At 34.0% G+C, this 16415-nt stretch overlaps 1 protein-coding gene across 4 annotated transcripts in view; it reads left to right on the top strand.

Annotated features, from left to right (window-relative positions):
- Positions 1-16415, top strand: part of LOC6576783 (beta-1,4-glucuronyltransferase 1) — a 78306-nt gene that overhangs the window by 46563 nt on the left and 15328 nt on the right. For 2 of the 4 annotated variants that reach the window (XM_015165372.3, XM_044008562.1), the window contains one exon: positions 13381-13442. The exons of the other annotated variants lie outside the window; for them this stretch is intronic. The gene's annotated coding sequence lies outside the window, so the exon portion shown is untranslated. The remainder of the gene's footprint in view (positions 1-13380; positions 13443-16415) is intronic. 4 annotated transcript variants of the gene reach the window in all.

The following is a 16415-nucleotide window of genomic DNA, read 5'->3' as shown; positions in this document are numbered from 1 at the left end:
CCATTACGGTTTTTTTTTGTTAAGTATACGTCACGCTGGCAGTGGCCGAAATTAAGAGCTAGCGGTGGGCGTGTACGCGGTAGACGCCCACATTTTTGCATAATGTCCATTCATTTCAAGTAGCAACCGAAATCTTTAAGATGTACGCCCCAAAAGAAGCCTAAAATTATTATAAAGTTGCGTGATAATTATGTTTCGTGATGTTGTTCTTTTCTTTTTTCAATATTACTCACACAGCAATAAATGTGAGACGCCAAGGTGCTGTCATAACCTTGAGAGATCAAGAGTTCAAGCAGCGACGAGTAGGAAGCGACCAAAAAGCCAACTACCAATATTACAGAAAAAAAAAAAAAAAAAAAAGCACAGCCAAAAGCAATTAACCGTATATAACTAGAGAATCCAACGAATACAAAAAGCAAATAAAAGAAGAAGAGTTGAATAATGGGGCAGATTGGAACGCTGAAGCGCCGGAACGCCGGAGATGGCACTGGCCAACTTTTGTTTGCACAATTAAATTTCTGTATGGTGGATGAAGGAAAACAAAACTGAAATAAAAAATAAATATAAAAATATTTGCTCTAAAGGTCGTCGTTGTAGCAGCCACTGCTAGCTGCTGGTTGTTGTCGTAGTAGCTGCCTTTTGTTTGCCTAGGCATTTGCAATTAGTTGCAACAAATTGATGGCAATGATTTTCACAATTGTTTTCTTGCATGCCTTTTGTTTTGCCAGTAAACACGATTGTAACTTATATAACAATTACGAGCATTTTGGTGGCCTTTGTTGGCAATGCATAAACATATTTTGATTCCACTTTCATTCAGAGTGGCGAATAGAGAAATTTAATCGTATGCAACCTGATGAAGTTAATAATTCAAAAAATAAAATTTAATTGAAAATGATTTATATATAAAAGAATGTATATAATTGTGTTTATAGATATGATTAAATTGTATATTTTGATTTTTGCAATAGCAGACAGAGCAGAGGTACCGTTAATTTTTATATTTAACTGATTCTAAGCCGAGTTATATTTTATATTTGTATAAGCTCTTAACTTAATGTACATGAGCAGAACTTTGAAGTGAGCTGAACCACAAGCAGCTTGAAAACTATTTTCGTTCAGAGCAATTCCACTTGAGCAAGACCCAATTGCATAAATTTTGGATGCCAGCGTGAAGTATCTAGTGAAATAAATTTTAATGGGGAAAAGTATAGAAAATATATAAAACTCTTATTAACAAGAAATATTTTTATAAAACTGAAAAAAGAATTAATTAATTAATAGGTACCTAACAACTAACAACAAGGGGAAACTTTTGAGTGCATAATATTATTGAATTAAAAATTTTGTTATTAAAATTAAGATTAATTAACAATAATTTTATTTAAGTAATGTCAACCAAAGTCTGTATACCATTTTTATTTGTTTATTTAATGTTATCACATTTCTTAATTACTTTTATTAATTTGATTTTAAATTTTCTAAACATTAGCTCACTCTTCTCAGACATTATTATGTTTCAATTCTTTTGCTTTGATTCGCTTTAAGCACCCAATTTTTGTTTGCACAAAATTTAATTTGCCGCCGTTTTGTTATTCGGTTTGCCGCTTACCTGCATATCAAGAGCCATGTCTGTCTGTCTGTCGCTCTGTCTGTTTTGAGTGTGTTTCAGTTCGCTTGCAAATCTATATGCCGCATACAGCCCATTCCGCTTCGGTCTGAATGCTTTCATGATCCGGATGACGTGCAGTTATTTGCTGTTAAATCTCATCAACCACATATGTGATGTTACACTTTGTACAATATAAAACAACAAAACAAAACAAAACTAAGCCAAAAATCTGTCTAAAAATAGCCAGCCAGCAATATCAAAATGAAATGGAATACCTTATGGCCATATGATAGAAGCATAAATATCAAACAATAGCCAAGTGTGTGTGTAGAAGTTCACAAGCGTAAAATAAATAACAATATAAATAAAATAAAATAAAATACAATTTGAAATAGTACGCAAAAGTATGTTTAAATAGATTAAATTGTTTGTAAAATACTTTTGAATTACTTTTTGATATAAATACATACGATTGCAACATAATAAAGTGAGCAAAGGGAAAATAAGAATACAGAAATTTATTGAGCCTTAAGAAAATTTGTTTATTTCTAATTTGCTTTTCAGCATTAAACATTTAACATTTTAATCATTGTCTGATGAAGATTATATGCTAGCGGAATGAAAGGTATCAGCCCATACTCTTTTTTCTTGTTTGCTAATTGTAGTGCATTTTTAGCTACCATACGGGCAATGGTTTGCTGACGGGCCAAGAATCGAGAAACAAGAATCATGAACTGAGCAGAGTGGCCACCGAAAACTCGTTTGGCCTAGCTGTATATACTTATGGAAGCCTCTTTTGTTGGCCAACGAGCGGCGCCATTAATGACAGCCCCATGGACTGACCCACGTCCATGGCATTCATTTGGCTCTTACTCGGCCGGACTATTTATAAGTATATAGTATATATGTCTATACTTGCCACGACAGGGCGCATAGGGAAAGCTTAGTGGAGCGCTTAATGAGTGTCCATTTAGGGCGTGCATTTTATAAATACCTTTGCTTGCAGCCGTGCTATCTTTGTCGTAATCGATAGCATTGCAACGCCTGTCACGCGCGAGAATTTCATACGATAGTGCAGCAGAGAGTTTGCGCTTAATCTATCATAGCATCTGAAATGTCGTATACCGAGCGATGCTACATTTTTGGCCTAAGTGGCCTTTTGCGTGTCGAAGCGAGTGCCTATCTAAACGATCTTTCATATCTCTCAGGTTGTTTCCCTCTGTCGCTTGTGCTCTCCATCTCATCCTATCGTCAGTTTTACCTCTTTTCTGCATTCGCATGACCAACTATTATAAGGGTATATCTGGAAAACAGTATCTGCATGAGATTTAATAATAATAACCATATATGGTAATAAGAGGCATGAGCAGAATGATGACAGTGGTGATGATAATGATAATGATAATTAGTATACAAACTATTATAGTGCTGATGGTCAGCTGGATCTATTAATACAAGCAGCGTGATAACAATGCAATGGCAATGATAATGACAATGACAATGACAAAGACAATGACAATGACAAAGACAAAGACAATGACAATAACAATGACAATGACAATGACAATGACAATATGAAAATGACCTTTACAATGACAATAATAATGAGTTCTAAAACGCAAGTGATAAAATGAAATGATAATAATAATGAAAGTAAAATTGATTCAGAAAAAAGTACTGTAAATGCTAATCATGATGTAAATGATAAGATTTATCATAGGTATAGCTGTATCCAATACCAAACATCATTAATAAATGTATACGAAATAACTTCCAAGGGTATCTCATAGACGACCAAAAAACATACTATTACAGAAGTTCATAAAAAAGAGTCATTGTCCAAGAGTGCATTGGCGGTATGCGACTTGCGACTGAAATGTGACAATTTCAGTGTTCCTTTATTTCTCATTAAAGTTTATACTCATGTCAGTGTGAGCTCGTTTTGGTGCGCTTATCTACAGCGGTCCCTGGCTGCAGTCACATGTTGGCCAGATGATGGTGCAGAGCTCGTCTTCTGCCTATTTTTAAGTGCGCCATGTGCTTAACATGGTTTTGATGTCTGAGGTCCGTCTGGATGACAGCAGGGCAAGGTCTTAACATTTGCGCCTCAATAAATCAAATTGCTGAGATATGAGGAATAATGTTGGTGCGGTGCTGGGCTGTGTTCTGCTGAGCACTGCTGTGGTTCGGCGGTGCTCAGTGGTGGCGCTCTTCTACTTATGCTTAAGTACTTCTGGGAAATGCTTTCGGCATTAAAAACTCTAGCTTGCAGGTGTTCCAAGCTAAGAGATTGGGCGCTCGTGATGGAGCTTTGAAACTGAGCACTTATTGTGGTCTTAGAATTAATGGGCATTTTTGCCTCAACGAGTTGTTTATGTCTAATCGTACGCACAGCAATGCATTATGTTAAGTCTAGTAACAAAATTGTTTGTGATTTTCTATCATAAATTTGAGCTTGTGATGAGCCATACATAAACTTCAGAGTAATAACAGCATCTGAGTGCAATTAAGCTATATAACACTTTAACTCAAGAGAGAATCATGCGAGCTATTCACACGATCTATCTATTCCCATTCTGCATTCTGTATTCATTAAGAGTTATTGCCTTTAACCCTAGCCATGTTGCATTCAATTGACTAGCATACTTCTCTCTCTCTCTCTCTCTCTCTCTCTCTCTTTGGCTTTTTTGATTAGACCCACCCCAAGTAGTTTTTTACAACTTGCAATTAAACATCAACAGCTTCCACGTTCTATGCTGGAGTCCAACTATTTATGGCGCTAACATAACTCTGCTGTATGTTGTTGTACTTGAAGCTACAACAACAAGTCAACAACAACATCAACTACAATCATTACAACAACCTTGGCTTTGCTTTTGGCTCCGGCTTTGGCAACAACTTTTGGACTCTCTTTCGACATTGCGTGCTGCGCATGCGCATTGCGTTGAGGTTGATTTGTGGGTTTTTTTTTTTTTTTTTTTTTTTTTTTTTTTTTTTTTTTTTTTTTGTAGCCTCCGGCTGCTAATGTTGCCCACTTCAATTTGCCATATTTATTTTGCCTTTTGCGTGTACTTTTATTGAAAATAATGACGAAATTACTGACGGACTGGCTGACTGAGTGACTAACTTGAACACTTGTTTGCGCCTTTGAACCAGGCAGCTGCGCTCTTCTTTGATTATTTATATTATTATTTTTAGTTCGCTTACTAAATTTTATGTTTAGTTTCTTATTCTGAGCTTTGATGTCTTGTGCTGTAAAATATTTTAATTTCATATATATTTTATATATTTGCAAATATCTGAGAAATATATACTTGAGTAAGGCCGTAAATTGTATTAAGTTCTTTAATTATATAAAATATATACATATTATAATTATTATATTTATTATATTTATTATATTATATGTATATAATTTACACAAATTCTCATAGCAAGTTTGTTTATTTATAAAAAAATATTAAGAATATATCTCTATATATATGTAACAAGTTATTTCAGGCTTATGTTACGCAAATACAAAACTAAAGAAAATAATTTATATTCATATTTTACAAATATAGAAATGAAAAATATTAATGACAAAAAGTGTTATAACATGATTATGATTTTGATAGGTTTTTGATTAACAACAAATTTTAAATGCCAAGATGCGTGAATAAATTATGATTGATTCTTGATTAAAAAATAAACATGTTAAACAAATTAATTTCAAGGTTAACTAAATATTTTGTTTATTATTTAAGCTCATTAAATATATATAAATATGCTTAGGCCATAATATTTTTGCTTCCTCAGCCAAATGGTTAATTTAGTTAGTGAACCTTGAAGGTCTTTTAGCGGGAATTTTTTTTTCAGATTATTTCGGTTAATGACTACATTTAATGAGGAAGCCTCCCCGACGACCTTGTGCCGATAAGCTGTTGAACGGTTTGTTAATTGTCTATGTTCGTTAAAGACATCGGATGACAATTCGTTTAAAGTTTGCATAAGGCAAACCGGCCCAGCGGAATGCCGCATGATGCAATTGAAGGCATCATTTAACTCAAATGATTTATGAAAATGAATAAATACGAGAACTATGAAGTATAGGGCTTTGCATATCGAAGACTAAATGCTCTTGTAGATGGAAGACGTACAAAAATGGAAGTAATTGCTGATCGATTTTTAATGTAGAAAAATATAGATAAGAATAGAAATTAAAGTTTAAAATATTAAAAAACTAAAAAAATGTGAGGAAAAGCTGTTGTCTTTAAATAAAATGTTGAATATATATAAGAATATTTTTTGAAATTATATTATAAAAATAATAATAATAATAATGATAATAATAATTATTATTGGAGCTTATAATTTAATTATTATTCATTATTAATTTTGATGAAATGATTATTAATTTCTTGATAATTATGATAATCATATTTAGTATTACTGCAATAATCATAATAATAGTAATTATAAATAATAACAATAACAATTCTCAGTCAGACAATGAATTGAAAAGTTTTATTAGCTCGCAACTCAATTAAGAGCTGAGCTCAATGCTTAATTGCAATGCTTGCTTATCTTTTTTCTTATGCCTCATCTACTCTTCTGCTGTCTAACCAGTTGTAAGCTCAGCTTCCCTCGGTCTTCCCTCTGGGATCTCGGCTTTTCTGTTAATTTATGCTGTGCTGCCTTTATGTGGCTACAGCATAAAACTAATTAAAAAGCCTTGGCGTTTGTAAATATAAATAAAATGGAAAAATATATAAAAAGCTGCTGTATAAGAGACTTAATCATTATTAAAAATTGATAAATTGTTTTACATTTCTTTACATATTTTTTGCTCGCTGTCATAAATTCTGCGGCCAAAAAAAGCAGAATATGCGATAATTAAGTTATATTTATTGCTCATTAGGAGGTGCGTCGCGCTATTAGTCACAGTTTATATTTTTCTGAGGCCTCAAAATGCGTGACGACTTTAAGAAACCAGTAAAATTTTACAGCTATCGACTGTTTAATACTTGTTCGCTGTCGAATAAGACTAGAAATATTTGTTGTTCAATGCCAAAACTTAATTCTAAGGAAAGGATTAAAGGGGCAGATATATATTGATATTATATAATATAATATATTATAATTATAATTTTTAATTTTTATAGTATTTTATAATTTGAATATTATATATAATATTATGCTTCTCTTTATTAAAAGAAATATGAGTGGATGCAATAATCAATTAAATGAAGTCGAGACATAATTGCTATGAGGAATGCATAAAAAAGTTATTTGTTTCATTTTATGATTTGCGTTCAGAAAGTTCTTCATTTTCCATCTTCTTGCTGCTTTTATTTGAATATTCTATATTTTTTTGCAGATATTGTTTTGTTATTTACTTTGGCCTGGCGCAGGTATATTAAATTGTAATATAATATTGCAGCAGCGTTTTGCTTTCATATAAATTTCTGTCTGGAATGTTGCCAATTTGCTTAAGACTTTTTCTTTGTTCTTACTTTTGCTTGCTTTTCTCTGTTATCGGTCGTTTCTTCTTTCTTCTTTCTTCTTTGAGCTTCAGTTTTTATTTTTCTGCGAATTCGTATTATTATTTATTAAAGCACAGGCTTTCAGTTGCTTCCTGTTAATTGTTTCTTTTCTTGTGTTAATCATAGGCTTCCTCTGATTAAGTACTTCATAAAATACAATATCTTATTTATTATACTTTGTAAGTATTGAACAGATTAGAACGGGTTTCAAGTCAAGTTGTATAACATGAAAACTCTTTATCAGCCACATTGACCCAACGACAGCCAACAAAAGGCGCATCAGACGGAATAGCTGAATGGAACGCGAAATTTTGGTGCGCTTATCATACAGCTGCAACAAAGGGGGCAAATAGTTGTAGTGGTCGAAGCACAATGGGAACTGATAAATGCTGAGAAACAGAGCGCGAGGCAGCTGGAGAGCTCAACTATGTTGCAGCAGTGCAGCGGGCTGTGAAATGAAAGTAGCTAGAGAGTCGGCGGCGACAGACAGACAGACAGACAGACAGACAGAGATGAACAACAATGCGAATGTGTGCGGATGTTTGTGTTGCAATGAATGCCCCAAAAAGTCAAGAAGTATCCAGTTTGCGGTTCATCATTGAGTTTCACGACGAAGAGCTCTGGCAACAAATTTCAATTTCGAAAATGTGTTCACTAAGCACCAACACATTTCCTGTTACATGGCCCAGGTCCAGAATTTATTTGCAGCAAGCTAATTGTTTATTGTTCTTGTATACTTATGTAATTGCGAAGTGGCCAACAGAGATAGAGAGAGAGAGAGAGAGAGAGAAAGAGTTAAGGCCGACTGCTAATACAGGTTTCAAGGCAGATTCAGGCAGCCACGCAGAGCTTAACAAAAGAAGCGTCGAGCCGACGCGATGCGACGCTGCTCTGCGCTCTCCTTGAGCACAGTCCGATGCACATGCGGATTAGATGACAGATTAGTTAAATGCGCATGAAATGAGCAGCCTGTCTTGGCCATGCTGGCCACTTGGCCTGGCCAGGCTATTGTGTCCATGTATAGGCAGAGCCGAAGCCGCTGCTAAGGCGTTGCCTTAATGTCTTCATTTAATAATCTGGTGTAGCAATTACTCTGCCTTAAGCGAGCTGAGTGATGTCTCAAATGCGTTTTGAAAGACGCGCAAATTGCCTTCATTAATAGGCGTTGTAAGTGTCAGTTGCATGCAGCTGGCTTGAGTGGCAGTTGCCCAGTTCAAAGGTCAAGTCCAAAGTAGCCAATAAAAGCACGTCAAATAATTACGCTGAAGTTAAAAAAAAAAATAAAATAAAACTCATAGAAATTATTTCGCGTGAGCCGCCACTAAGAATTCTATGTAATATTCCACTCTAGTTGGACTTGATATGTATGTATGTATGTTTACATGTATGTATATTTAGAGCTCTTTAAATAGTCTTGAAATGAGCTCGTTTAGTACGTTTTGCCAACTTTATGATGATGGCACTCTCGTTAATGAGTTAATTTTAGTCAATTCACTTTATGGCCATTAATTTAGCGCGCTGTCATAGGCACATAATGACGTTGGGCGACGAACCAGAACCAGAACGTTTAAATTAAAGTGCCGCAGCTGAAGAAAAAGCTAAAAAAAAAAAAGAGCTATATTTCTCAGTGTATTACATTGAAGCAAAGTCTGTTAACCAGTTAAATTTTCAAGCCAATTCTAATAAAAAGTTTCTTCAGTTTTCATTTCGAGCCTAGTTGAAAGTAACTCGAAAATGTTTTTCAACCACAAACTTGAAAAGTTACACGAAATTAGATCTCAAGTTGATTTTATTAATGCAAATTCTTCGATGATGGCAACAACAATTTGTGGTTTTTCAACAACAGTTGATGATGGTCGAATTAGGTATTTCTTGGCCTCTCTCCTGCTCTCTGTCGTATGCCCCTGTACAATTTCCTAATGGCCTAGCAATATTTATTATAATGGCTCACCCATTATTGGTCAACACACGCCAGGCCAGCAACTCACCCACGCCTCCTGGCGGCCGAGTCGTTAATCGAATCGAGCTGGAGTATTATTTTCTGGCTGGAAAAGTTCTCTTCCGCATGGCAAACTAGCTGGAACGTCGCTGTAAATTGAGTTTTTCGCACTCTCATGGGAAGGAAGGTCGGGCAACTGCAACTGCAGTTCGTATAGAACTGATCGAAGTGCCAATTTGCCGTTGCTACAAATAGAAATTGCAACTGAATGGGCTGCAGCATTATGCCAGGCCAGGCAGAATCTTTGAACTCTTCATGCCTCCGGATGAGTCTCACGCATGGCCTCGCCGCTGGTATGCAGTTGGCAAAGAGAACAAACATGTAAATGAGAGTTTGGCCTTAGTAGCTGCTGGTTAGTAGTGGACCTGGTTTATGACTCGGCTGATTGCTGTAAATGGTAATTGAAACTGGACAGCTAGTCCAGCTAGCCCAGCTAGTGAATTCTATTTATGTTTGCCTGTAATTTGATTCCTGGCTCTGCAGAATGCATGCTGCATTGGAATATTGTATGTGATGTGAATGAAGATTTTTTTATTCATTTTATTTTTTATTTTATTTATTTTTTAAAAGCCATAAATTATGTTGTTTTCAGGAAACAGTTTGTCATTCTAATTATACAAAATAAATATAAATACAAATTTATTGCTTAGAAAAGATACAGAAGAAACACAAACAAAGCTTTGAAATATATAAATTTAATTTAAAGAAACTTTTAAATTATATTAAATTTCAATTAAAATACATTTAAATAATAATATACATATTTTTACTTGTACACATAATTAAAATTTAATTAAATTAAAATAATAGTTAATCATTTAAAATAAAAATTTTATCTGCGGTAGAGTTTCCTGGAAAATACTATGTATGCGTGTGCAGTTTGTAGTGGTATTTTGGTTGGTTGAGTGTCTCCGACCGAGTATTTTTAGGTGTCCTACTAGTGCAGTATGACAAAGAGTACCGCTGACTTATATTCCATACCTCCGAATATCTGATTATATTATATATTATAATGCCTTGCCTATCATTGTAAATGTCATTTTATTCAAATTTTATTAAAATTGCTCTCTGAATTGTTAACATAACCCTTTTTGTACTTTCACACACTTTTTGTCATTTCATCAACATGATTCATTTAGCATCGCAAAAAACACATTAATTCCCTCATGAGCTGACAGAATTTCCGTGTTTTACAAAATATATTTCAAATTTTTTGTGTATTGATTTTTTTTTTTGCTGTTTGCTACATATATTTACAAATCAATTTTATATTGTTTTTCGTTTCATATCCAATATTTTGTTTTAATGGCATTTGAGTTATGCCAAATAGATATTTGACTACTAAATGTTAAATGAAAATTTTAATCTAATTATCCAAGCCTTTTCACAATCTACCGTAAGCAGAACAACTGAAAGGAAACAGAATAAAAGTCTTGTTGAGCACTTAAAACACTTTGCATTTACCTAATATAGCAAAAGCCTATAATGTGATTCGTTTACATTTGATTACGCTCAAGTGAATTTAATACAGAAGAATACAGACAAATATTTATAGACATATTTGTACAGCTCTGCATCTAGCTCTAGCTCTGGCTCTGGCTGTGTCTCTGCTTGTGCCTTCCACATCATTGGTTTGTTATACTATTTCAAATGCTACAAGCTCGCCAATTTTATCTTTTCGCTGGGTTGGATAAGAAGTGAGAGATTGTGCGGAGCATCGCCATTCAGCTGATAGGATTAACAGCGGAAAGGAAGGGAGAAAGAGAGAGAGAGGGAGAGAGAGAGCTCACAATAGCAATGCAAAGCATGATAATATGTACATGGAAACAATAACAAGAGTGGTAGCTTTGAGCTAGACTGGCTAGCAGATACTCTGTTATTTTATAAACATATATGCCAGCTGGGTAAAAGTTGAATTAATTGGGAATCTTTTTATCTATTCTCGTCTGTCATACCCTTGCCTAATCTGTTACAATGCAGAGTACAAAAAAATATACCAAAAAAATAAAAAAACAATGCCCAAAATACATGAAACTCGCCGCGTTGATTCTTGCATGATTCCCCTCGTATTTTGATGTTTTTTTTTTTTTTTTTTTTTCTTATCTGTTTCTTTTATTTTTTTGGGCAAAAGCCACCGAACCGAGGAACCCCTAAGACCATAAGGATGAACAATGTGCACAAAATGTTATACAAATATTGTACAATGCTTGTACACGAGTGTGTTTTGCTGTAGTATGTTCCATGTTGTTTGTTGTTTGTTTTGGCATTTAGTTTTGTTGTCTATTGATACATTTTCACATTCACATTCACATTTGGTTATTTTTGGCAGAAAGGATTAAATGGGTATTTGGCATGAGAAACATCAACTCTGAACTGTTCATTCACATGGATTTTCCTATTTGCTAAATGTGTGATATTTTCAATTAAAGTGGAAATATAATGCTTTTTAATCAGGCCAGGATGGTGTATTAGATATCCAATTAGCACACTCTGATTATTTTAGATAATTACTTTGCTTCTTGCCTTAGCAACATAATCATAATAATGTTATACTGCATTTGCATTAAATTATTTTCAACGCAAACTTTAAATTGTTTTCAGATGACGTCCTCAGTTTGCGTAGATTCCATAAGTTTGTCTATAAGTTGAAAGTGGGGAAAAAGAAAAAGCAAACATTTTTAGAGTTTTTCAAGCTGCACTTGATGAGTTTCCAACTTAAAATGGGAAGTAAATAGACAAAGACCGAGAAAGATATGTATATATATAGGGAGTGAAAGAGGCAGTCCTGCCCCTGTTCATAAGAACTTTATCGCTTGTTAGTTAACCGAGGCCAATTGTGAATGCTGAACATGTACTTCAGCAAACGGAATATTCATAAGTTCTTCATTTATTCAAACAGCTTTAAAGCCATTGCGGCGTTGGCCTGACCAACAAATGCTATTGAATATGCTCGCTAAGCGAAATGTGTTTCAAAATTTTTTTCTCTCTCACTCTCTCCCCTCTCTCTCACTCTCTCCCTGTTGTGCATGCAGTCAACTGTAGCAAATGTAAGGCAGCGGAATTTTGCGCGAATTTCGCACGTGTTGCCATTTGGCTTTTGCATAAATAAATAAATATATAACTGTAGTGCTGCAGGTGGGTGCGCTTGGGCACGTTGTAGCTTACCTGCGTTTGAGTGCTCGCCGCTGTTAACTTTTAGCGCTTGTCTTTTGTTGCCTACTTAAAGGCGTCTCTGCGGCTCCAGCAGCCTCTCAGACCGTGCTCTGACTCAGCTCTGCTCAGCTTCTCTGTCGTCTGCCTCGCGCTGTGCCTCGGCTACGTCCTTGGCTCTTGACTCGCCGACGCACTCAATTTATCTCTCATATTATATTCACATTGCGTGTGCGTAGCGTCGTACCTGAAATTGCTGCCAGCACTTTAAGAAACGGCATTGGGTCCACACACACACACACGTGTTCCGTGAGTCTTATTTAATGTCGATTGTTTCCGTAATTGAAAAAGATGGCAGTTTTTTTTTTCGTTTTTTGTTCATTTTGCTTACATTCCACAGTTATTATATTTGAATCCTTATATACTATGGGATTTGTGTGGACAGCAGCTTAAACCGTGAAGAGAGAAGTTATTGTGAGATTTAAAAGAAAAAAAACATGAACAGTCATTTGGAGTAAAAAATGTGGATGTGAATGTGTGAAAAAAAAAATAATTTCAGCGTTTCTTTTAATTGAAATTGATATAATTTAAAGACGAACTTATATTGGATATTCAGTTTAGGGTTCTTTTCGGTTGTTATGTAATATATATATTATATTATAATTGTATATATTATAATTGTAAGTATATAATTATGATTTAATTCATTAACTACATAAAAATAGTTATATTAAATATATATTTAATTTTTAGTTTATTTTACTGAAACAAATAGAATATTATATATATATATATTTAATATAACTATTTTTATGTAGTTAATTATTATTAATTAAATCATAATTATATACTTACAATTATAATTTTTTTTTTCTTTTTTTTATTATTATATATGGCATTCAATATTTTTAAATAATTATTATTTGTAATATTAATAATATTATTAAATTAATATCAAGTTGATTTCTTGATATGCTCCGAGATATAATTAACAACTAGCATATTATATTTGAATGAATTAATTATCAGCAGTAATTGCTATTGTCTAAACCTTGTTCATTAACTTTTCTACATTTCTTCTGGCTCATTTACAGGTATGTGGCCTAGACCTTGAGCAAAAAGCGAACGACGCCATTGTAATTGGGTTACTTAACATGTAAGTCAGCAGAAACGTGCAACAAATTTAATTAGGCTGAAGTGTCTAGTGTGTCTTATGTGGCAATGTTGATTTTGTGTTGGGTATATCGGGCGGGCAATGCAAATGCATTCGACTTTTCCAATTGCGTCATCTGTAATGCGCGCTCCGCAGAGCTAACCAATCAATTAATGGCCAAATCACATAATGCATGTAAACGATAATGAAAACGACATTTGCCAGAGCAACACGCCAACTAACAAGAACAACAATGAGTGCAATTACAATAACAACAACAACAGCAACAACAACGGATGCAAATACATTCCGTCGAGCCACAAGGGAAAGCATACAGAGAAAAAAAACTTAATTAATGAAATTAAGCTTGCAAAAGCGCGTGTGTCTGTATGTGTGTGTATGTGTCTGCATGTGTGTGTATGTGTGAGTGTTTAAGTATGCGTTGATTGCATAACTATGTACCCACACAGACAATATAGATGCCTATGTGTCTGTATATGTCTTTACTCTAGGGTAACTACGCCTCGAATAGTTACGGCCCATAAGCCCGTGCATTTCATTTCATTGCGGACCGTGCTGTGCATGCTTACGCCAGAAGACAATCGATTAGAGTCGCACCTGCGCCGGCCCCGCTCCAGCTCACATTTTAGTGTGCTGGGCGTAGCGGGCGTGGCGCTTTGTTACTATTCTGACATGTTGCCCGTGTCAGTTCCGTGCCGTTCGATGACTGTCGCTCATTATCCGCATTAATGTCGTACTTATTTGTTGTTGTTGTTGTTGTTGTAGTAGTAGCCTTTGACATGGCCCATGCAAGTGATTGCGTCGCATTTAAGCGCCCCAGATTGGGCGCCAGAATTATTGAAATTTGACATGACAATACAATACTGATAAAAATTTGAAATGAATTATTAATAATAAATGAATTGAACAAATTTAAACAGCTAATAAATCAATTATATAAATTTATAAATTATAATAATAATTTCATATATCAATTATAATAATAATGATTATTTTAAAAATTAATTAAATTCATTTAGTAAATTAATTATATTAATTTATCAAATTAACTGTCAAAATTTAATGCATTATTTTGAATAAGTTTTTTTTTAATAATTAAATGAAAATAAAAATAAAAAAATTGCATTTAACCATTTTACATAAAATTTAAAAAATGTGTCTACAAAATATTTGTAATTGTATTTTGATGACAAACAAAGTTGTGGATATGATGAATATCTTAAAACATATCTCATAATATTTCTTGTCCCAAACGAGGTTGGCCAAATTACAAAATTATATTTTCTTGTAAGCAAAGTAATAAAACAAGACTCCATAATGAAACTTAATTTTTTTAAATTTATTCTCCAAAGTTAGGCATTAAAATTACAAATTTTGTGCTTAAGACTTCGGCTATTGATTATCTAATAAAGTATTCCTCATCTACTCGAAGTGCTGCTTATCCCACATTGCTGTTCGATCACGATCTATGTTGTTTATATCTTAGATATTACTTGCAAAAAATAAACAAATTATGTTTAAGGCACAAGATTTCTTAGTGACTCAAGCAAGTCTTTAAAATTATAAAAAGCTCATGAATATCTTAAGCACTTTGTGCCCTAAATTGGCTGGGCTAAAAATAAAAAACGAAGGCAGTGGCTATTTAATAGCATCTTGAAGTGAGCCTAACAATTATGTGTCTTGAGTACTTCGGCAGATCGCCCACAAGAGACAACGGAATATTTATTTTCAACTAATTAAATCAAGTTTTGGGCGACTTTTGCGCGCCTGGGCATAATTTGGGACGAAATGCCATCATAAATATATATGTGCATATACATATATAATGTACCTATCTATTTATTTTATTTATATCTATGCGCTTTCATCATTTCGTTTTCACTTTTTTTTTTTTTTTTTAATGTATTTATTTTTTTTTTTTTATTTGCCCGTGGTTTTCATGAGTGTTGTGCAAATTTATTGGCTTTCGCGGGCATTACTTTATTTTGTTCCTTGTGCTACTGGGCGTTCGCGTGTTACATTCATTTGCCTGTAAATGAGAAAAAAGAATAATAATAGAGAAAAAGCAGCATATATATAGAAGAATAGAATTAAAGCTGTCTGCCTGGGCTTTTTCTTTTTTTTAGTTTGAGTCTTTGGACTGGGAATAAGCCAGACACCTACACGCCGAGACATGGCGTGTTTGTTTGCTTTTTTTTTTTCAGTTTTCGTTTTTATTTCAGTTGGCTCTTTTCTTCATTAGTGCCATTGCACCCGGCTGGCGAGCGAGAAGTGCGGAATGAGAAATGAGAAACGCGAATGTGTAGAATTGTTGGCCGACTGTCGCCTAATACCTCAACGCTCCAAATGTGTGCTATTCCTCTATGAGGTCAAAAACAATCGATTTTCATTTCATTTTCTTTTTTCTCTGACTTTTTCTTTTCTTTGGCCCGCTTCGTTTTTGGCTCACGTGCTGCTACTAAAAAAATATTTATGACATCCAATGCGAGTGCTTAAAATATATATATATATGTATGTACATATATTATGCTTGTCATCCGCTGCGTATGAGTAATGCCATGGCTTTAAGTTGTCTGTGTGGGATTTTCTATACATGCCGTTGTAATTAGCTAATTTATTTTTATGTTTGAGGTGTTAAACTTTTGGGTTTTAGAATTCAACAGCAAAATTGGCTAACAAATTTTTATAAATTTTGCAAGCTGAAATGTTTGTTGCGATATTATATTTACTTTGTTAAATACAATATATATTTTATTTTGGTTTCTGTGTTACTTATCTGTTTTATATTTAAAACTATTGAAAATCCATTTAACAAACTAAAATTTCCCAGCAGTTTCTCTTAGCTACCTCCCTGAATTTTCGCTGCCTCTGTTCAAACCCTATTTTAAATTTATGCAAAAGAAACTCTGAAACAATCCGCACACGTGCGTGTCGCAACCATCGCAGGGACTTAAC

This window comes from Drosophila mojavensis, unplaced genomic scaffold, assembly GCF_018153725.1.
Source record: "Drosophila mojavensis isolate 15081-1352.22 unplaced genomic scaffold, ASM1815372v1 contig_36, whole genome shotgun sequence".
Lineage (NCBI taxonomy): Eukaryota > Metazoa > Arthropoda > Insecta > Diptera > Drosophilidae > Drosophila > Drosophila mojavensis.
Note: the sequence above shows the minus strand (reverse complement) of the source record. Positions and strands in the feature narration are given on the sequence as shown.